The sequence below is a fragment of the Protopterus annectens genome, chromosome 2.part0 (assembly GCF_019279795.1).
Source record: "Protopterus annectens isolate FY-2018-M chromosome 2.part0, PAN1.0, whole genome shotgun sequence".
In the NCBI taxonomy this organism is placed as follows: domain Eukaryota; kingdom Metazoa; phylum Chordata; order Ceratodontiformes; family Protopteridae; genus Protopterus; species Protopterus annectens.
In genome coordinates, this window is record NC_056728.1 from 1,177,422,538 (window position 1) to 1,177,445,947 (window position 23,410).

Below are 23,410 nucleotides of genomic sequence, written 5' to 3' on the forward strand. Positions count from 1 at the left end.
TCAAGAAAGTATAATTAGGAATAGCATTTGAAGAACATATAAACTTTTAAAGGAAAAAAAAATGTATCAAATTACTGACCTTATTTTTCCTCTTCAGAAAGAGAAACAAGTTAAATCACAGCTTGCCATTAAATCTCCAGATATTTTGACTAGTTATGAAACAAAACATTTATTTGCACACAGAGAATAACTTTGATTAAATCTTTTTCAAAATATTTGTTGCTTCTTGGAAATGCAGGAACTACATTTAAAAAGTTTAATAATAAAATAAAATGATGAGAGAGAAAAAAAAACATAGTACAAATCATTTGTTTTTTAGTCTCTTCTTCTTCTCTGAAGTCTTCCAAGAAGTTTCAGTTGCCAGTCTCTTTAACGAAGGACTAGCCCATTCCATTTCTTCTATTTTTTCCAAAATCTTATTTTTTTTGATAAACAGTAAAGCAGAGTCTAAGTCATCGAAAATTTTAGGACCATCAGGAAGGAAGATTTTAAGCTTGGCAGGAAACAGAAGGTATGTTTTAAACTGTGCTTTTTAAGCTCCCTTATTAGTGGCAGAAAAACTTTTCTTTTAGCTAATACCATGGAAGAATAGTCATTGTCAAAACGCACAGTTGTTTCATTAATCTTAACAGGAGCTTTAGCCCAAGCAGATTTAAGAACCATCTCTTTATCAAAAGATGATAGAAATCTAACTATAACTGATCTAGGATAGTTTTTGTTAGAGTTAGTATTAGCTATAGATCTATGTGCTCTTTAGATACCAAAAGAGAATGCTTCTGGTAAATCTAAAGTTTTAGGGAACCATGTTGTTAAAAAAGAAGTAATATTGTTACCTTCAATATTTTCTGGCAGTCCAAAAATCCTAATGTTATTGCCTAGATCTATTTTCCAGGTCATCCAGCTTTGTTTGTAAATGTGTATTTTGTTTCAGCAGAAACTCAATGTTGATTTCCTCTTCTTGTATTCTATTTTCCATGTCATTCACAGCTTCTTCTATGCCTGTCATCTGGATCTTCTGTTGTTGCAGGTCCATATGTAACAAGTCTGTTTGTTTTGTAGTTTTTTCTATGAAAGTGTCTATTTTAGTATCCATTTTATCCATCTTAGCAGTAAGTTGCTGGACTATAATTATCAGAGACTGAAGTTCTTTCTTGATGCTGGAGTCTTGAGAATTTGTCTTACTGGAACTCATTTCAGACTGATAAACTGACAGGAAAATTTCCAAAGTAGTTTCTGACAGGAATATTATTAAGATTTCCTTTCTTTTTTAGATATAGTTCAAGAACTATATAAAACCAACATATTTAGAAAGAAAATTACTTCAAAAATTAATTTTTTAAGTAATTAATTCCTGTCAATGTAATGAAATTGGTGGAGCTGAAGAAATCTGCTGCTATCCTGTGTTCATCCTTGGCCACGCCCCCTGATTTCGCTCTCCCATGTTTCTAATGGCAACGGATATTTCCTGGTGCCATGGTTGGTGAGAACCATAAATAACCCACAAAGTATGGGTGCAATGCAATGCAATACTGCACATGCAAAGACCAAAAACATTATATAGTCAGCATTTCATCAGATGGAAGTCCAGTTCTGCTGCTTAGTCACATTTAGGGGGAACAGCAATATGCCGCTTTTGCAGCCTGCAAACATTTTGTAGCATGCAGCATGTTACATAAAACTATTACAAGGAAGTAGACATCACAGAGCTCAGAGCATGGAATCTGCAGACCATCATTAGGCCATGTCTCAGTCACCACACTAACAGTATCCAGCAGCTACAGCAATAGTGACAATAGCTAGAAATGAACAGCAGCCCCATGGCATAGATAGATAAAGTTTGTACTGCACCCTAGGCAACCAGTGTTCCTTTAGAGGCAAAGGTGCTGGAAGGAGCCACAGGTGGAGGATGACAGTGAGTAGACAATGTTGGCTCACCCGTCTTGGGATGGAGGGAAGGAGGGAAACTATGCTCACTGCATTAAGCAGTGCATGAGCCTGGCAAGTGCCATACTGCATGAGTGGTGAGCCACTTAGCTGGAAGGTTGCACATACACATGCATGTACTTCCTGGTGAAAGTAAATGCAGTGCTGGAAAGGCAGCTGCGGGGTGGGGGTGGGGGCAGGAGTTAGGGAATGCTTCCAATAGTAGTATCATGATGTGTTTGTATCTTTTATTTCCAGACTTGTCCGAGACTTGGGTCAGAGTGAGCTTTGGGGGGGTAAGGGAGGTGGGTCTGGTAGCCCCAATAAATGAGAAGTAGAGTTGACTGGAGTTGACAGTCAACTAGGGGAGGAAAAATAAAACTAGAGGCTGCACCTGAGCCGAGGGCAGGTTCATGCATAGTACATGGCAGCACAGACACAGCTCCAAAATGCAGCCCAGCTTTATGGGTCCTGTTTGTTTATCTGCTCCACTGTTGACTCATCCATACGTAACTTCTGTGTTCCTCTCTCATCTCTGCATCACCCCTTCTCTCTCTCTCTCTCTCTCTGTATATATATATATATATATATATATATATATATATATATATATATATATATATGAAACCAAAGCAAAAGTACAAAACACAAAATATACAATGGAAAGATAAAATCCTATTACACCATAGGTACTTTACAAGTGAAATCATCTCACAGGTGTAGCAGTATACATGACATTTCTCCTTTGTTATAGATGTGTGGTTATGTAGATAGTATTCATAGGAATGGCTGCATGGGGGACATAGATCCCCCCAAGTAAATGGTTTCTGTAACTTGGGCTGTACATCTGTGACAACATTGTGATGGCAAGCATTTATTGATACAGTGATCTGTTATTTGTCTGAGACTGGATTTTGGTGCCAGACCACTGCAATATAACATGCACAACTATTTCACAATGACTTTCTTATTAGTTAAATATTTCTTATAAGTAATATTCTTTTTTTATTAAATCTGATGGTATCTATTACAATATTTGGTAGCTTGAAGGATACTGTTTTTCTTGAGTTTATGTTCAAAGTATTTATTTTGCTGATTTTTGTACTTAAAAATAATATAACCCCCTCACACACACATATTTATATCTATATCTACATCTATATCTATATTTATGGGTCTACCTGACTTTGTCGAAATCTTAGATTATCAAATCCAATTTTGTCAACACTCAAAATATCGAACCTCACTTCATCGAAGCAGTGGAACAACGATCTTTCCAGGTAAGTAACTCGTTGTGCAACACAGTGAACATTGCTGTTTTCCCAACTGTAGTACAATTTTGGAGTTGACATATTTAGTTAGGGGGTGTGTGGGGAGCATAGCCTCCACCTGGTTGACTTAGGGATGGTGCGGTTTGGGTTTTGTTTCCTTTTGGGTAACTAATTACTCTGGGTGGATCTTCATTGTTCCACTCGTTTGATGATGTAGGGTTTCAATATTTTCAGTGTAGACAAACTGGGATTCAATAATATGGCATTTTGACAAACTCAGGCAGATCATACATATACTCTTTTCCTTGCTGGTATCAATAGTGGGCATTACAATATTTTGGGACTTTGAAGGAATGAGCATTTCCTTCAGTTTTTGCTGACAGAATGATAGGCTGTGATATGCTGATTGCTGTAGTTGAAACATTTTATAATATCTCTCTATCTATCTAAACGTATATACATATACCTACATAACCACACACACACACACACACACACACACACACACACACACACACACACACACACACACACACACACTAGTCGAGATGGGCTGCAGTGGGAAACCAGACTTCAGACTGATTAGATAAGAGCATAACAGCCTGCAAGAGGCTACAAAGTGATGAAATCATCACAGCAGGATTAGAAACGAGAAAGATATGGAAGTTAGTGGCAGAATGGTGGGTAGAGTTCCTTGATGTTGTTAATCTGACAGGATCAGACACACCTCACAATGAGGCACCCCACATGTCGCAATATCCGCCATGTCTGGGGATACTGCATATATCCCAGATATGTCCCTAAATCAAGAGGCCTCTTCTTACCAGATATGGACAGCTTTTCAGCTGTGTAGGCTATGAATGCCCTGTGACCATGGAGGGGAGCTAATGTGAAAGGTGACCCTCATGCTGCAGCCAGATATTTAGGTAAGCAGGCGGCGCTGCGGTCTCTAAATTCTCACTAATGTCCTGGCACATAAAAGAAAATCTGTGTGCTGGTATAATGTTGATATGGCTAGGAAATATCCTACCCTATTGGGTTGTATGCCCCCATCTTTTCCTATCCATGTTGCCTAACCTGCATTTACTAGTTTCCAGATTTTCTGGTTTCCCTTAGATTGCAAGCAGTGGCCAGCTTCCCCAGCATGTTATCTCTCAGCCTCCACATGGGGTAAAGAGCAAGATCTTGCCTCATTATTCCTCTTCCTCCTTGCATATGGGTCACAGTCAGGTCTTTATCCTTCTGTGCCATGGAGCTGATATTCAACACTTCAGCTAGGAAGTTAAACAAGTCAGTTTGTGCGTACAGTTACACTGGAGTAAGCTGTCACACATGATATGCATTTACTCTACTTTGATATGTGACTATTTTTCAAGTGATTAGTTGTGTTCCCTTTAAACACTAAACTGTGTTCCCAGTGATTTTACATCTATTGGCATAACCTACAGACAAAAATAACCATCGAGGAAGTAACAAGAGATGGAAAAGTAGCCAAGAGTCACTTTCACAACAATCAGTAAAATTATGAAACCGAGATAGGTAGCTGTCAGCCACTTTTATGGCTAGAAGTATTCCAGCTAATGTATGCAGTTAATGTTCATTAACCTCCTCATTTTTAAGACATGATAGGGGAACAGCAATGCCCTATTTTCCTGTGGTAAGCATTAATTGTGAAATATGAACTGCATCACTCTTACTTACTATATTTGGAACTCTTTGAAACAAAACAGCTTCCCTTCTGTAGAAGAAGGAAGTAATTATGTCTTTTGCATGGGCAGTATATCTATGTAGGATGGAATCTAGTTGCCCAACTGTCACTTGCCCAAGATAATGCCCATCTCTATTTTCTGCAGGACGTTTCTGCCACAGTGACTTCTAAGCATGTACTGGCAGTGGTTGCTTTGTTGTGAGGGCTTTTCTCCGATCTTCATGCAAAAAAAACAAACTTCCAATTAGAAACTGTTTTGGTGATATAGGGCATTTCCCTTTGGTTCCTTGGCATCTTGACATCCAGGTTTTCATAGCAGGACCTGCATGACACATAACGTCTTAGATATGTAATGGATAATGTCACCATAGGAGTGTGAAGGAAATCATGAGGCCATAAAAGTAGTAGAACAGTCAAACTGAAATGCGGGTTTTAGTTAGTTTTTTTTTTTTTTTTGAATCTATGTGGACAGTGCACACTGAACTTACCATAGTGAAAACACTTAACTGTAAATTTCACATAGTGCTCACATCCCACATTGAGCAAGCCCCCCGATAATAACCCTGCAGTAAATTTGTGACTAACCATAATAATTTCAAGTGCTTGCACTAGGAATTGAACCAGTAGCCCCCTGTTCTTCCAACATCAAAGCTGCGTGCACTAAATATTCATCCACTTATATGTTGTCAAAGTAGTCTTGGGATTTATATCTGAGTCAGTGGAAGTTTGCAGGTAAATAAAATACTTAAAAGTATTTACGGTTTCCAGAGAGTCACACAGTGTAAAAACACTGTTCCCTTTAAAGGTGAAATAAAAAACAGCCACTTTGGCTTTATATAGTCATGTACCTTAAACGTAAGTTTGCAGTCCTGCACAAATTTTATTTCACACATGCTCAGTCTTATATTTTCCTTCCAGCAAACAGCCTGTAAGATATATTTAACAGTTGTAGGCATCGGTTAAGCCTTCATACTAGTTGTAAACACAATGTGTGTCCAGTCTTTTTTCAGGCCACATCCAGTATGGACCTTGAGTGGACAATGTGATTCCAGGAACCACATATCTTCTTGAAGAGATCCTGCTCTTGCCCACGATGATCCCCCCACTTGAGGAAAAAGCTTTTTGATTCACTGCTGTCAGGCCTTTCATACAACACTAATAGTAATTAGATTTTTGATTACTCCATTTAATAAAACCAATGCCCTGAATAATTTCCATGAGGATTTAAAGACATGAGTCACATATAAAGATATATCACCTTTCCCAAAGACAGGGTCGCATTACAAGATGTCATTGTGCATCCTCAAAATATATGTCAAACTACATCAATTCATAGTGAAAAAATGATAACAATAGACGCAAACTAAGTTATTGCTGAAAGGAGACAATGATTTTTTTTTTCTTTTTGACAGTACAATTCTGAAGGACTGTAAAGATTTTTGCTATTGTCATTGACACTGAGAGGATTCTGTGTGTGTTGGGTAGAGTCCAAGCATTCCAGGGATTATTGTGTTCCTGAACTATAACATAAGTTGATGTGCATAAGAAGACCCTGCCAAGAATCCAGTGACTATGATATTTCACTGAATTTTTATGAACCTACAGAAAAGTCAAAATCATTTGTAGGAATTAGTATGATTCTGTGTTACGATATAAGCTGGTCATATAATTACATGTTTTGGAGCGAGGATTATCATCTGTGTAAACATTTCTTCAGTTTCATTGTTTCAGGTCTGAAGTTCTTTGATACATATTCAAGGGGAGACATCTTTAGTAAATGAATAGGAAATTTTATTTGTAGAAACACATCAACTACCCTGATTATTAAATTCAAATTTTCAGACATATAATGATTATATGCTTTCCTTCAATGGCAGACAGAGAAACTGTGGGCTAGAAAGGAAGATGACAGTAAATTCAGCAGAAATTCTGAAATCAAATGATATATTGTATATTATAGTAATGATATATTGTCAGGTTCTATTTACAAAATTGAAATAGAAATGAATTATATGAAATTATTTGAATATCACTGTTTATTATTTTCAGCAAATGATTGTATAAAATATTTGCAGCAGTATCACTGGCTCCTAAACTTAATTAATCCACATAAGAGAATTAGGTGAACAATATGCAGTAATATCATTTGCTCAGATGCATCTTATTTGCATTGTATTGACTGAAATTATTTTGTAAACTCAAAGAAAGAACAGTTCTGATACATGATTCAAGATAACATTAGCTCAGAAATCACATATGTAATGAAGGTTGTTGTAAACCCAGAGTTTATCTAAACAATCCTATCTAAGTTTATGATTTACTGCAGAGTTGACAGGTAAAAGAAGTTTTATTGACTTTATATTTTACTTTTTAGTACTTTTTTCACTGTTTGCAGGAAGGAAGGGATAGCTTGTTGCAGGAAGACTTACTTTGATTTATATTTTGTTGTTTTACCTTTAATTTTCACTGTTGGTTGTTAGAAAGGGATAGGTTTTAGACAGGCAACTCTAGCCATTCACAGGGGCCTAGTTAGCTATAAATTCACACAGACTGCAGACAGAACAATCTAGAGCTTATCCAAACAATCCTATCTTGGTTTGTGATTTACTGATCTTTAATGTTAAAAAGAAGTGCGACTGCAAGCAGAAACTATTGTATGCATTCAAGAGTGGTCTTAAGTAATCACACCTTTTGACTGACTTTACTGTACATACTTTAGTATTTCATTGAATATTGCTTGTGCGACTTTTCTCGCTGAAGTTGATTTAAGTTCTCTTTGAATTCTGTGGTTACTGATGTTGATTATTTTTTCTAATTATTTTTATTTGTTTGAAGCTGAATATGGATTGCTTAAATGAGTATGCCACTAATCATTTGCTAATCCACAAGTATCTTGTAGAGTGTAATAAATGTTACGCATATTTAAAGGTAACACCTGGTAACACTGGCGATCTATGTTCCTCATGTCAAAAGATAAAATATCTGCTTACCATTATTGAAAGTTAATCTAGACTTTTGGGCGATAATTGCACTTGTGCAATTGGCATGGCTTTGAGAACTGTTGTTATATATGTTAATGACTGGACTGGTGAGATAAATAATGTTAGGCAAACAGCAAACAGAACTTATTCAGGAAATGAGGTGTCTCTTGTCTGTAAAGATCGTTCATCCCTATGAAACAATATGATGCCCCTGACAACTTTGGAATTCTGGATGCAAGTATTCAGCAATCTGAAGATTCAGAGTGTTTAGAGGGAAACCAAAAAAAAAAAAAGAAAGAAAGGATGAAGTTCACAACAAATAACAAGGAAGATAAAGAAACTGATGAATGTTTGTAAAGTAAAGAGAATGCATACTGAAAAGCCACTGTTTTGTGTGTAACACACAGCTTACAGGGAATGGTTACATTTTTCTATCACAACACCCTCAGTCTACAGAAAAAGCCTAATTTTTCCAAAAGAGAAGGTAGAAAAAAGAGGCAAGGGGCAGGTGAACAGGAGCATTTGAAGAACATTACTATAAGTAAAAAAGATGAGAAAGATGGATGTTGACTACATGGCTCAAGCTGTGGATGTTCAAAGTCAGCTGGATGAGAACTGAATGCTTGCAAATTTAATACACAATGAAAACAGTGGGATTAATGCTGATGAAGATCATTCCTTTGTAACAACTGATAGAACAGATACTACTCTATTAGAAGATAAAGATTCTAAAGAGATGATCAGAAAAGACATTCTTGCAATTGCAGATTAAATTATTAGAGGAACTGATACTTACATTTTCAGAGAAGATAATGAACATCGAATAGTGTTATGCTTGCCAGCAGCAAAAATAGAAGATGTGAAACAACACCTTAATGTAAGGAAGGCCACATCTGTTTTTATTCATGTTGATACAAATGATCTCATTTGCAAGAAATCTCTGACTGTTAGTAGGGAACTTACAGCCCTCTTAGATAGTATAGCTTGTACTGACATTAGGACATATTTTTCACAAATTACATATTGAAAGAATAGTCAGATCATTGTGACTGAAAAGATTTTTTGGGTAAATACCTACATGGAAAAAATGTCCTGTTTCAAAGAATGGAAATATGTAGAGCATCCAATCCTAGTTTTGGGCACACATGTTCAGACAGGATGGTGTGCATTTGTCAAGATCAAGGACGAGAATTTTTGCAGCAGATATTTGCAATATTTGACAAACACTAGGAAGGACTTTGGCCAGGTTGAAAATTTAACAGTTCACAGATGACAACATTTGATGCATCTCTGATGGTTGTTAATGCTAGGAGCATTAACAATAAAGTTTTTATTGGAAAATTTGCTACGTTCCCACACAATTGATGTTGTTTTTGTTTGTAAAACATAGTTTTAGAACAATGACTGGAAACCACTTTTGTCAGGTTATAAATGTTTTTACTGTAACTTTCTTGCATGAAACACAGGAGGAAAGAATAATATTAGCTGGGGACTTAAATTTACCAGAAACAGATATGAATAATACTGATTCAACAAAATTAGTATGGAAATTATTCACAATGTATGTTCAGGAACAAAAACTGCTTCAGATTGTACAAAACCCTACCAGGGAATGGAACATACTAGACATTGTTTGTGTTCCTAACTACTTCAAGTTTTACCACCATTGATTTGCTGTGATCATAGGGTTCTAAAGGTTAATTTCTTGCTAGATAATTTTGCCAAAACAATGCACAGAAGATTAATTACAGATTAAATGGAAGCAAAATAGTCACTATGTAAATCTGGATCTACTTTAAAAAAATGAAGATAAGAACACCGACGTTCATATTTGTAATCCTGAAAATACCTAAACCTGACATATCCAAATGCCAAAGTTTTCCCAGGGTAGTAAACACTTGCCAAACTTAAACTAAATACACACTGAAGTAATTAAAACCCACACAGGTTGGGGAGCTATACCTCCCTAACTATATATACCAAATCCAAGATCGCACTACAGTGGAAAAAAGGGCATGTTGTGCAAAAGTGTTTACTTACCCTGCGAAAGCATCAGCATTCTGAAATGTCAGGATTTGGTATTTTCAGTCTCACAAATATGAATGCCACTGTTCTGATTTTCAGTTTTTTAAAGTAGATCTGTAGGGGTGTGTTTAGTGGAAAAACTGCAGATGGAATGTGGAAAGTTTTGAAAGAGAAATTGTACGAGTGCAAAAAAAAAAAAAAAAAAAAATGTTTAATATCAGGATCTAGGCATACAACATCAGAGGGACATATTTCCATAAGAACAAGATACCTGATTAAGGTAAGAGACAAACATATAAGAAATGGAAAAGAGGTCAAACTACATCTTTGAAAACTTAAATAAATAAGCTGGAGAAACAAATTAAGAATAGTGTAAAAGACAAGATCAAGAAAAAGTTGAAGAAAATGTATATATAGATATGGAGCATAATATAAAACTGCTTTTTCTAGATACATGTAGAAGGAATAAAGACATACAATTTGATAATCTGTGGGAAAATTCTAAAATCTATTCTCAGACAAAACAGATTATAGATATATTTACAAAATCTTATGCAAAACAATTTGGCTCCACAAAGGGGTGATAAGTTATCCTAGTGACATCTAGGTGACCTCAAATACTGGAATCAAATTAGATTATATTGAAAAAGAACTGCACAAACTAAAACCAAACAAAGCACAGGGAGAAGACGGAATTAGTAACAATGATCTGAGAACACTTCAGCGAGAACTTATATTACCATTATATCTATTACTTACAAGGCAGGATAAATATGGGAAGTTTCCTCAAGATTGGAGATATGTACTTGTTAAATCTGTCTTTATGGCAAAGGGGAGTAGGACAACTCCAGAGTCATATAAACCCTTAAGTCTACTGTCATGATGTGGAAAATTAATGGAGAAGGTAATATTGGACAAGTTACTGCAAGACTTGGATAGGTTGGGACTGGAAACCATATAGCAGCATGCACACATTGAAAATAGATATATTACAACCTGCAACATGATGTTCTATAACAATATAATAACATCTATAAATGCAAAATTGTGCTGTGATGTAATTTATATAGATTTAACTTCAGCATTTGACAGGGTCATACAGAAAATACTGATCAATAAATTAGAACAACTAGGTATTGAAGTACTGTTGATAAGATGGATAGCTGCATGGATTACAAAGAGGACATTGCAAGTATCATACAGCAATTGGACAGGTGAAATTTTTGGTTACAGTCAGGGTGTCCCACAGAGCTCTGTCCTAGGTCCTTACTTGTTTAGATTGTATCTTTCACACCTAACTTTTTCATCAGAGGTGTTCTACAGTCTATATGCAGATCACCTGAAATTGGGTAAACTGAATGTATGTGTTACAGATAAGGCATGCCTGCAAAAGAACTTGACTAAATTGACTATTTGGGCACAGGAGAATAATATGCTGATAAATACATCAAAAACTAAACATATGAGATTTGTGAGACATAAATTAAAAGGTGAACATTTAATACAGCACACAGTGATTAAAACTGTAGACTCATTTAAGGACCTGGGTATATGGGTAGGTCCAACTTTGAGTTTTTCCAATCATGTCAACCAATTGCTTAACAATAGTTATATAACTATAGGTTGTATACAAAGATTCATAAAGTGTAGGAAATCAGAAATGATGAAGTCATTGTTTGTTAGTTACATTAGACCCAAACTTGAGTGTGGAATAACAATATGGAATCCTTATAAGCATGAGTAAACTGAAAAGAATACAGCAGAAATATACCAATGGCATTCATGGATGTGAAAATTAAGTTATTATGAAAGACTAAAATATCTGAACTTGTACGGTACAGTGTCTTTTACATATTCAGGTATATAGGGCAGAGACAACTACCTCTGGGAATGTTTGGGTTATCAAAAAGTACTAGAGAATCATCAGACAACCTATGTAGAACATTCTATAGGAACGAGAAGTGTACTAACTGGTTCTCTGAGAGAGTAGCTGATGCACGGAACAGGCTACAAAATTACATTAAAGCAAATACTAGTTTATGTACTTATGTATACCTTATTTGCAAAGTACCATGAAAAACTGTTTTTGTCAAGTACAATACCTCATAGATTAACTGCAGGCATGAGTATTTACACTGATGGATGGCATGAGAACATTTCTCTCTGTTATTTATACTGCATCAGAATTCATCCTTTAGCCCCATTAATATAATTATTTTCCTTAGGTATTTTTCTTCAAGTTAAATATTAATGGATCCTGTTAATATTTTCTTCCAAATATTTTATGCTAAACAACAGGCCATTCATAATAATCAAGGGCAGAACTGTATTCTGCTAGGTTTGTCTTTTGTAGTGTTGCACAGATTTATAGTCCATCTAACTTCAGTAGACAAGTCCAGTAACAGCGTCCACATTCTTAACTTAGATTACACATATTAGTATCCACTTTAACACATGCTAAACCAGTAGCATTGTGCTGATACCAATATTGATGTTTGCAAAATTTTTACAGAACAAAACAACAAATCTGTAAACCTACAACTTTATAACTACAACCTTCCTATTTTGAAGTTAACATATAAAAATCCTCCAAGAAAGTGAAACAATATAATAGTTTCATCATATTTTGATATTCTGTGTTTATCAATGCAACAAATCACTCTGTGAATTTGTTATTGTATGTTGTTACACTTCAAAATGGAAATTATGACTGCCAAACTGAGTTTTTTTTTCTTTTTTTCTGCCTATTTATTTTGGTCCTACAATGTAGTTAAAGTCTTCATAATATGACACAGCATAGACATGATAGATGGCATAGCCTGTTTCTTGGCTTACTTATAAAAAACAGTACTGCAAGTGAATGGTTTATTAAAATATCCCTGGAACCAATGTAAGTGCTTTTCTTTCACTGAATAATTGATTTATACAAATGCAAGATTTCTTTATATCAACATTTTAGCCAACATTGTCTTTATTGGCAAAATGTGTCTCTTTTTTAAATAGTTTCATGGAATGAAGATGTGTTTGCCTCAGAAATATTACATAGTTATGCTCAGTCTATTGCTTTGGTTATTAATATTAATAATTATTATATCAATTAGAATCTTGCACTAAAGAATGCATTCATGTATTCCAAAAGAAAAAAAAAATAAATAAAAAGAAAGACCCTACAATGCCATATAGAATAAATGCAGAAGAGTAACACTAACTCCATTTCCACTGGTGAGACTGCTATGTGTAAGCACTTTGATTATCAGGTGCAATACTCTTAAAAACTGCATTTGAATACTGAGTATTGTTCATTGGGTAAGTCATGAAGCAGGAAATGCCTTGTGCTGTATAAATAATTCTAACGGGTAATCTGTTAGTTGCTGAAGCATTACTTCAGTTAGTATTATGACTGTAAAGTAAATTCTCTGAAAGCCATTTTCTGTGTCAGTGGAGTTTGACATTTACCCCACAAGTGTGTGAATGTTGCACAGGACCACAAAAAAAAAAAAATGTTGTTTGAGGTTCACTGAAAGTAGCTTTCTGGTTATCTTTGCTATTTTGACACTCACTGCATGTTCTCTTGACAGATTGGCATAATTCTTTCTGAGAATACAGACTAAACTTGAAATCTTCAAAATTAATATTACTTTCCCAAAAATTAAAGACCTACTAATTTTTAACAAAACTTTGTTGCAATGTTACTTTTCTCACAAATCTTGTGTTTCAATACAAGTATCATAACAGGTCTTCAAAATCCATTAAGACATTTTTTTATTAATGTCAGTATAGGGGAACAAGTTATATGTTTACTTAAAAATATATTTTACAACAGGAAACACTTATTGGCAAAGGAATTAGCTTTAAATTAGAAATACCATCAATCACCAGTATTAAAAATATAATGTAATTACTTTTGAAGTTATATTATTGCAAAGTGAATTTATGCATGGAGATCTTTCTCACTAACAATGCAGAATGTGTTTCCACTTTAAATGTCATACCTACATTATATGCCTATTTGTGAATTCCTGCAAATTACAGCATACATACTGAGTGCATAATCTGCAGTATTACAAGGCTCATTAAGTTTTTCATCATCTATATAATTTTCATGCACAGTTCACGATATCACTGCATATATCAGAAATGGAAAATAATACTAATTACAAAGCCCTACAGCAATTTCTTGTGAAATGCCATCTGTTGCTCCAATCATGCACCATTTACCTTTGACTAGTCATTCAGTAAGCTGTGGGTTAACCAAGTAGCCATTTATTTCCATACTTTACTCAGAAATTTTCAATGTGGCTATTTACTTGTAATTTATACCTTTATATTTCTATCTATAAAGAATTCAACAAATCAAATAGCTTAATATAAATCTACATAACTACTCTATAGTCACCATTTCACTGATTATTTTGGCTGTAAGATATCTCAGTAGTGGGAGGTTCATGTTATCTTTAACTGTAATCACAATACTGATGCCTAAGATTATGTGAACAAATGTAAACTACCCTCAGTTATCAAAGCTAATACATTATCAGATAGTATTTTAACAATATTTTGTATTTGTTCGGGTACAGTAACAATCTGCAAATAACTGCATTATGCTAAACTAGGTTAGAGGAGTATAATCTATATATGCAACAAATCATAAAACAACCATCTAACCTCAGATCTAGAAATGCAGTTTCAGGGAGCATCACTTGGCTAAATAAATAAAGCAAAGATCCATGTAGGTTAAATGGGTATGTGTTGCCATACATATGCAGAATCCAACTTAAATGTTACATGCTGTACAGAGACTGAAACCATATGCTGGTCCATTCCTACTTGCATTTACACTTGTCTCCAGTGATATCAATACTGCAGTGGACTGGGCCAGCAGTGGTAACAATATTGCTGTGGACTAATGTCACCTTCCTCCCTGAAACAAAGCTGACATCAACCATTCACATCCAGCCAATCCTTCCAGGTCATCCAGAGCATGGATTGCTAAATCAGTCCTGAGGCATTTCGGTCATAGTTAGGCCTTCAGACCTCTGGTACACAGACCAGCAAAAGGGATATTTGCTTGATCTGTCTGAGACTAGACTTAGACTACAACTGCATTAAGTTAATATTGCAGAAGGAGGCTTTGCATTTTCCAACTGTGGGCAGTATGGGAAACATGGAAACCTAATCTGCAAAATTAGCACCTATGTATCCTCTGGGAAACCTTAATGGCAGATCCTGTGGTTTGCTTCAGTTCTTATTCTGCATTTAAATTATGCTTTAATGAAAATGAATAAATATGACTCCAAGAAAACTTTTGTGGCTGTATAGGAATGGTGTGGTTTTATTCTGAAAAAAAATCTATGCAAAACCTACTGCTATAAACAGATTCCATTTCTAATAATGTTGGCTTGATTGATTGATTGATTGATTGATTGATTGATTGATTAATTGACTGATTGCCTGATTTGAAATGTGTTAACTACATTGTTCCATGAAACCCATGGCCCCTTTTCAAGGGAGGTCCAGGGGTTACTGTTCCTCAAATAGAATGAGAACAAATACAAATACAAATATATAAGTACCAGCAGAAGGTTTTTCACTGTTACTAAGCCATAAACAGGTAATTATTCAGATAACAAATTAAGAACCTAGGTCATCAGACACTGAATTAGAGGGCTGATAAGAGCAAAGGAAATTTTAACAGAAGCAGTTGGATCCCATGTGCAGTTACTATACCAACTGGTATCTTGCATGGTCTGCAGATGAAAGGTGAGCTCATTGTAGGTATATGTGAAATGCCATTCTGTTATCTGTCTGGGAGAAGAATTCTGCAACTGGGTAGGGCAAATTAAAGGGTAAACTCTTCTGTTTTGCAGGTGGTAGACAGGGGCTATAAATAAGAGATGCACATGAAGTACAATAAGATCCAAAGGTGAGTATGAAATAAGGAGGTCAGATGATGTAGGAGTATCATCTGCCTGAAGAAGGCCATGGGCACAAGACAGCAGGATGATGGTATGCATATCAGTAAGAGTCACCCAGTCAAACCACAGTAAAAAGCTATGTGATTCACATCTCAGTTTGCATCTAGGACAAATCTTGCAGTCCTGTTACATAAATAGCTAAGATTCTCAAAACCTCTGGATGAGATTAAGTAGGAAGCAATTGCCAGCTGGAAGCAAAGAGAAGAACTATGGTAGGAAATGAATTTTTAGATGTGGGAGTTTAAAATTATACACCAGTCCTAACTCAGAATTAAATTTTTACTGCAGAAAAGATCTACTCACAAAATAGTATTGCCTTTTCAAGCAAACAGCTTGAATATTTGAAAAATGTTCTTGTTGAATGCCAATAACAAAAGAAGAATTGATCAGTATTGTGGGTATACTAAGTGTCTTGCCACCAAATAGGTTCATAGGTTCATAGGTTCATAGGTTTATACTAGGCTATCTGCCCTAAGGCATTTATAAGCCTAGCCCAAATTTTTGTGGCTTACGCCACCCCTTATATGAAAAAATACTGTGCCCATTAGTTTGTTGTGCCTCTGTCCAGCAGTGACACAGAGATGATTCCCGGGGTAAACCTACGATCTCCCATCCACAGGTCTAGATTTCTCTTGAACAGAGTCAGCGAGGTGCTCTGCCTCACATGGACCGGGATTTTATTCCACAGCATAGGGAGTCTCTGAGTGATAAATCTATCCCTCCAGCATGTCCTATTTATATCCGTGCTAAGGTTTAAGTCGCTTGCTCTAGTGGTTTTGGTGGATTTGGATTTTTTGAGGTGGAGCATGTCCATTAATTCCGGGTTGGACATGGCCTTGTATGTCAGGCACATGTCACCTCTGAGCAGACGGTATGCGACTGAATAGAGCTGGAGTTTCTTCAATCTGGCAGCATATGACAGATTTTGGAGTCCCTTTATCCTTTTGGTGAGGAACTTTTGGGGTCTCTCCAATTGCTGCAGTAGTCGGGTGAGATACATCCCGAATGGGGCATTGTACTCGATCATTGGTCTGATAAGTGAAGAGTACAGGGGGACAATGACCTCACTAGATCTGGATGTGAATCCCTTCATGATCAGGTGGGCAATGTAGAAGGTCTTTCTAACCACTTTAGCAATGTGAGTGTCAAAAGAAAGGCCACTGTCAACCTGGGTCCCCAGGTCCCTGATAACCCCTTCTGTGCTTAGTGGATTGCCACCTATATGGTAGCTTGGGGTTACCTTGTTTTTCCCGAAGGGTATGACTATACATTTTTAGGCATTTAACTTCAGGCCATGGCTCTGGCACCAGCTATCTGTTTCCGTGAGTCCCTTCTGAAGGATATCCGTGTCCGATGCACTTTCCACTATGGCGCCCAGTTTGCAGTCATCTGCAAACTTTGTCAGCCAAAGTCCTCCCATGTTGGCCTGTACTTCTGAGAAGTAGATGCCAAACAATAGGGGCCAAGGACCGAGCCCTGTGGGACACCACTTGTGACCGGCTTGGAGTCTGACACAGCGCCAGCAACTCTAACCCTGTGGGTTCTGTCCTTAAGCCAGTTTGCAACCCATCTTGTGACATATGGGTTTACATTTAAGCTGGTAAGTTTTTCTACAATACCCGAGTGGGGTATTGTGTGAAAGCCTTTGCAAGGTCAAGGTAGGCTGTATGGACTGCCTTTCCTCATCAATGGCCTTGGTGACTGTTTCGAAGAAGTCGACCAAGTTCAAAAGGCATGATCTTCCCTTGACAAAGCCAAACTGGGTCGGGTCCAATGTCTGCAAGTCCCCTATATCTTTGTTTATGAGCTCCATTATGATCCTCTCCATAGCTTTGCAGACTAGACTTGTTAAGCTTATGGGGCGGTAATTACCAGGGTCCGTAGAGGCGCCACCTTTGTGGAGTGGGACAACAGTTGCCGTATGCCACTCCTTGGGCACGTATCCTGTAGTAAGGCTGAGATTAAACAGCTGCCTTATGTGCGGGTTTAATTCCTCATTTAGCTCATGTAGCACACAGCCGGGGACACCATCCGGTCCCATTGATGCTGTATTTTTAGCTTTAGAGAGAGCAGCTTTCACCTGCGCATTTGAGATGTCCGGGAGGCTACACTCGGCTGGGATAGTTATCTCTCCTTTAGGGGAGAGGGGTGAAGTTTGCACTGAACCTGTCTGCCAGTATGTTGGCAATGTCTGTGGGTTCAGTGATTTTTGTATCATTTTGGACTAATTCTGAGCATATCTGGGAGTTTCCACCCAGGTTCCTAACATAGCTGAAAAAGGCCTTATGATTGTCCTTTGAATCCATGGCTATTTTTCTCTCAAAATTGGCCTTAGTTGATTTTATGAGTGCTCGTATTTTTTTACTAATAATGATCAGGGGTGACTTCCTTTTATGGATTTTGTTCTATCATGTAATAGCTTTCTCCTCTTATTGTAAAGTTTGTTAATGGCTGGGGTCCACCAGACTGGACGTTTGCCCTTTGTGGAAAGAGTCTTGGTTTTATTTGGGATTGCCTGATCCATGCAGTCCTGGAGGTGTTCATAGAAGGCATTTGTAAGGGCTTCCACAGCTTGGGTTGTGGTTTCCACTGGCTCAGGGGCCTTGAAGGATACCACACCAGTCTTGAGTAGTGTGAAGTTTGCTTTAGAGAAGTTCTTCACTATGGTCTTTTTGTTTGGGGTGGGGGGATGTGGATTTCCAGTGAGATTAGTTTATGATCAGATCTCACCAATGAGGGATATACTTCTGGTGTGGAGCATTTTGTCCCCATGTTTGTGACAATGAGATCTAGTATATTTTCTCCTCTCGTGGGAACAGTGACTAGCTGTTCCATGGCATTTGAATTTATGAACTCCAGGAACCATTGGGCTAGAAAGTTAGGGCTTGAGTAATGTTCCCAGTCTATATTCGGGTAGTTGAAGTCACCCAATATGATGGTGTTTGGAGATACATTTATACCCTCCAGTGTCTTCAGGAAGGCTGTGTGGGGTTCCTGAGTTTGAGAGGGTGGCCTGTAGCATGCTACAATTTGTAGAGCAGTTTTGCCTATGGTTAGTTGCACCTGGATGGTTTCCGAAGCGTCGTGCGTTGCCACCAACCTGGAGGTGTGGGTATCCTTTATGACTATGGATACAACCCTCCTTTTGTGGTGTGGTCTGGGTTTTGGGGCCGAAACGCATGATATGAGGTAAAACCTAATAGTGCCGGGGTGCTCTCAGGAGCCTTGAACCAGGTTTCAGTTACAGCACAGACATCGATGTTCTCCATACTGAGAAGGGCCTCGAGTGCGTGCATTTTGAGATTTAGACTTCTGGCATTGAGCAGCATTACCCTCAGTTTCTTCCCATTTTGTTTTCTAGGGTGGTAGGTTTAGAATTTGAGCCTTGCCTAAAAAGGCACTATGGGGTGGCAAGAGCCTTAGCCAATATCCGGAATCCCAGGGGTGACAGGTGCAAGCCGTCCCTTGCGAAGCAGCGTGGCTTGTCAAGCATGTCATCCCAGGCAGACAGACACTGGATCCCCTTTGAATGACACCAGGCCTTAAGCCAATTGTTAAAGCTGATCATCTTGTCTCTATATTGTGGCATCATTCTTGGTGAAGGAAGGATACTGCTCAGGGTTAGGGTCATACCTGCCTGGGCTACATAATCAGAGAGCTCCTCTATGTCTCTTTTCATGTAGTCCAGGGAGGTACGTCTCAGGTACAGTGTTGGTCTTTGAAGCATGGAGGAGTAAGAAACTATTTGAGACCCATCTTCCTAATGTAGGCATGGATGATTGCAGTGTATTTGCCATTGTGGTGGGGGATGCCAGAACTAAGCTTGTTAATTCTATGTGCATACTGCACTAAAAAAAGTTCTTTGCAGTGTCACCACATCACATTCATGAAGGTGCAAAAGAGGAGAAGACAAAGTAGAGAACATTGAAGTATACTAGCTGTCACCCCCTTTCCATTGAACAATTGTCACTAAGTGTTACCATGTTTCTTAGCTACTGACTCAGCTAACAGCATGAATTGTTAATTCCAACTGGGGATAGTCAATCAAGCATCAAAGGCATCAGATACACACACTTTACAGAGATTCAGAAAGAGCTTGCCTTGACAACCTTTTCTAGCCTTGGACATCTGAAAGCATAGTTTGCTAGAGTGATCAGTGCAGTGTATACCTAATGTTAAGCCATGCATCGATGTTATTAGCAATCAGCAGATTATCATTGTGGAGGTAAGATGTAGGTGTTGATGCACAACCTTCGCAAGCAGTTTTGTAAGTGTACAACAATAGGTCAGTAACTGCTCATTATAACATTTTGCCACCCCTTAGGAACAGGGTAAATGTGAACAATTATTCACAGCTGAGGGGTGGTGTCTTCAACAATAGAGGAGTAACCACACCTGCAGTTACAGTCTGCTAGCAAACCTCTTAGGTGGGAGGTCACAGCTTCTGTTTTTTCCATGTCCTTTCAGCAGAAGGACTGAAAAAGAAGTTATTATGTTGGCTGGTTCAATCTGGGACATCTGAATGAATTACTGTTGGTAATTATTGGGGTCCCAAAGACCATGGAGAAACCATCAATAGTGAGTGAGCAGTTGGGCAATACATCCTAACAAGAGTCCCCTTTTGCAGTTTATTTAGTCCTCTCTAGAACTGTTTGCTTTGGAAATAAGTCTTTCTCAAAGGCCTTAGAAGTGCATTCAGCAGTTCTGATCAAAGGGTTGCAGTTATTACAAACTGGCTTCTAAAAATCTAAGAAGGGTTTGTCCCATGTACAGCAAAAACATAAGTTTTGCCTTTTTCCAAGATAACCTTGAGTTCAGGGAGAAGGCCAAGCCAAATGCTACAAACTCTTAGATTTCTGGTTAGTGCATACTTGTCCAAGATCAACAAAAAACACCTCTGACAGTAGTCAATGTTGGTCAGTGTCAAGGGCATCAGTTATAAATGTGTAGTCTATGCTTTGGAAGTGTGATCGGTTGTTAATTCACTTAGATGTGATAACACAAAATGGAACTTTAATGGTTTGAATCTCCAAATGCACCAGTCAAGCTACTGGCCATTAAATTAATTATGTAAGACACATGCTGTAGATACATGATCAGGCCAAATGGTAGCTGTCCAGTCCAGTACATTGTGTCTACTAGTGGTTTCAGCAATTCTTGTTATCAGAAGTATGGACAGCAATTAATATCACTGTTGACATCATCTATTACCTCTGGCTTGACATTTGGTATTATCCATAAAGCAAGGTTAGCTAGCTTGTCAGGTGCATGGGGTGGGGCCTTGAAGTTCGAGCATCCAATGGCCAGTCTCCTTACTACTTGAAGTAAAACAGGATAAAAATTCACTTACGTTCCTGAACTGGGTATTCTGGGGCATAAAGCAAGTCCTTCCATCATTATTATTAATTTTTTTTGGATAGTCGAGGATTGTATGGCCAAGATGTGATACTACTTCAATTACTATGAAGACCACCATTAACATAGCTGTACCTACAAAATGTGTAACAACTGCAGAGCTACTAAATTAGCATCAAACTAGTTTTTAATCATAAAAACATAGCATTAAAGTCCATCATTTATTCTAACTTGTAATGCTTATAAAAATATAGAATAGCATTCAAACAGGGCATGCTAAATTTTTAATTACTACAAAATTTCACCCATCTCATTAACAAAAATAGATACATGGTACCACATAGCAATCTCTTGCAATATGAATTCTTCATAATGATGTCTAATTATTTACCATGCTTTTAACACACTGAAGTCACCAGAGCTGTGGCTAATGAAGGTTTAAGTTACACAGACCTGGTTTCCACTACTAAGTCTGTATTACCACAGTTCTAACTGATAATGCTTGGAAGTAAGCATGGGGGATTCTGGACTAAGGGAAGTCTATGGGGTGAAAGGACTTAACTCTGTCCATGAACAAGATTATCTGGGATTTTATAAGTACAGGGTGAGATTATCTAACTAGAGACTAAATACACACTCTGACTCAAGTCAGTAAACTGAAGGCATGATTAAGTGGTTTACTATCACAATTTCGAATGACACTTGGTCGACTGCACTATGGGTTCACTGTTATTGCTGAACTACAAACCTCGCCCCTATCTCAACCCATGTTAAAACCCATTCCTAGACTTGCTTTTAAAGTTTGACATTGCCATGTTCGACTTTCCATTGTCGAACATAGTGCGGTCGACCGATCGTCATTCGAACTTATGATAGTAAACCGATTAAGCAAAGTATTTTGAAGTCAGTGTGTCAGTGTTACTCACCATGTACCAGTTAGAAATAGGGCAGTATAGAGATGACTCATTTTGGGCTACTAGTACTGGGGTAGTAGTTACAGTAGTAGTACAATTGGATTATTTTCTAGAATAAATATTTCTAAAATATTTACATGGGACTACAACATTTCTTAAGTTTATGATGATGTACTCTGCAAGTGATACTGAGTGCTTAGATGGACATGTTTCTAGATTATATAATGGGGGGATCACTACTAAACTCCATCATAAGGAGTTCCATCATCTATCATATGTCCATAGGATGAGTATGCACCCTCCTCATGTTTTTGGAATGCTGCTAAAGGCAGTGCTTGAGAGTAAGTAGACTTCATGTAGTAGATAATGAATTAAATTATGGTTGGGATAATCTGAGGCTGAGTCTTAGCAGGAGGGATACAAGGAGAAAGAAATCAACGAGGGAGTACAGTTGGCTGTCTCCCTTAGACATATGAGAGCCAAACTGTATTTTTCATCACCATATAAGGGTGAACAACCACAGAAATATCAGAGGGACATGTTAAGGATGTCCATTTCATACAGTACTGATTTTCAAGCCATTAGGAATGTCATTAACAAGAACTGGTCAATCTTGCATACAGATGAGCAGATAAGATGAATAGCTAGAGCCCACCCCCATTTCTGCTAAAGGAATAGGAAGTCACTCAAAAGAATGTTGTGTTATCCAACCAAGTCTGGAGTGAATCCCAGGGAAGATAAGGTATATGGAACTTTAAAGTGTGGGAACTGCTCATTTGTAGATGAATCTCATGTGTTTACACATACAGCCACTCACAAGCAGTTTTGGTTTCACACTTAAGGTGACTGTAATAGTAAAGACTTGATATACCTTGCACATTGCATGCAGTGCCAAGTTTCCCTTGTATTGTGCACGGAAGAATAATCCCTCAAGTGCAGTAATGAAACACATGCTGAAGTTTGAGGGACATGATTTCAAGTTTTTGATTACAGAAAATATCAAAGTAGGTGAGCGGTTAGGGGACATAGTTAATGACAATGAGGGAGCTGAAGTCCGATGGATTTTGAAACTACGAGCCAACAGAGGCTCTGGTTTAAATGATCATGTTCCCCTTAAGCCAACCTTGAAAGCTAGGAGACTGAAGTGCTAATATCTGTGTGTGTGTGCGTGTGCCTTTAAGAAGTGTTTTAACTTATTCTGGTTGCTATGTTACAATGCATGCATGGGATGTAAATGGAGAGTTTAATTTTTTTCATG

At 37.5% G+C, this 23,410-nt stretch overlaps 1 protein-coding gene across 1 annotated transcript in view; it reads right to left on the minus strand.

The window, feature by feature from the left end:
• GRID2 (glutamate ionotropic receptor delta type subunit 2) overlaps window positions 1-23,410 on the minus strand; it is a 4,699,489-nt gene that overhangs the window by 591,184 nt on the left and 4,084,895 nt on the right. The gene's annotated exons all lie outside the window — the stretch shown is intronic.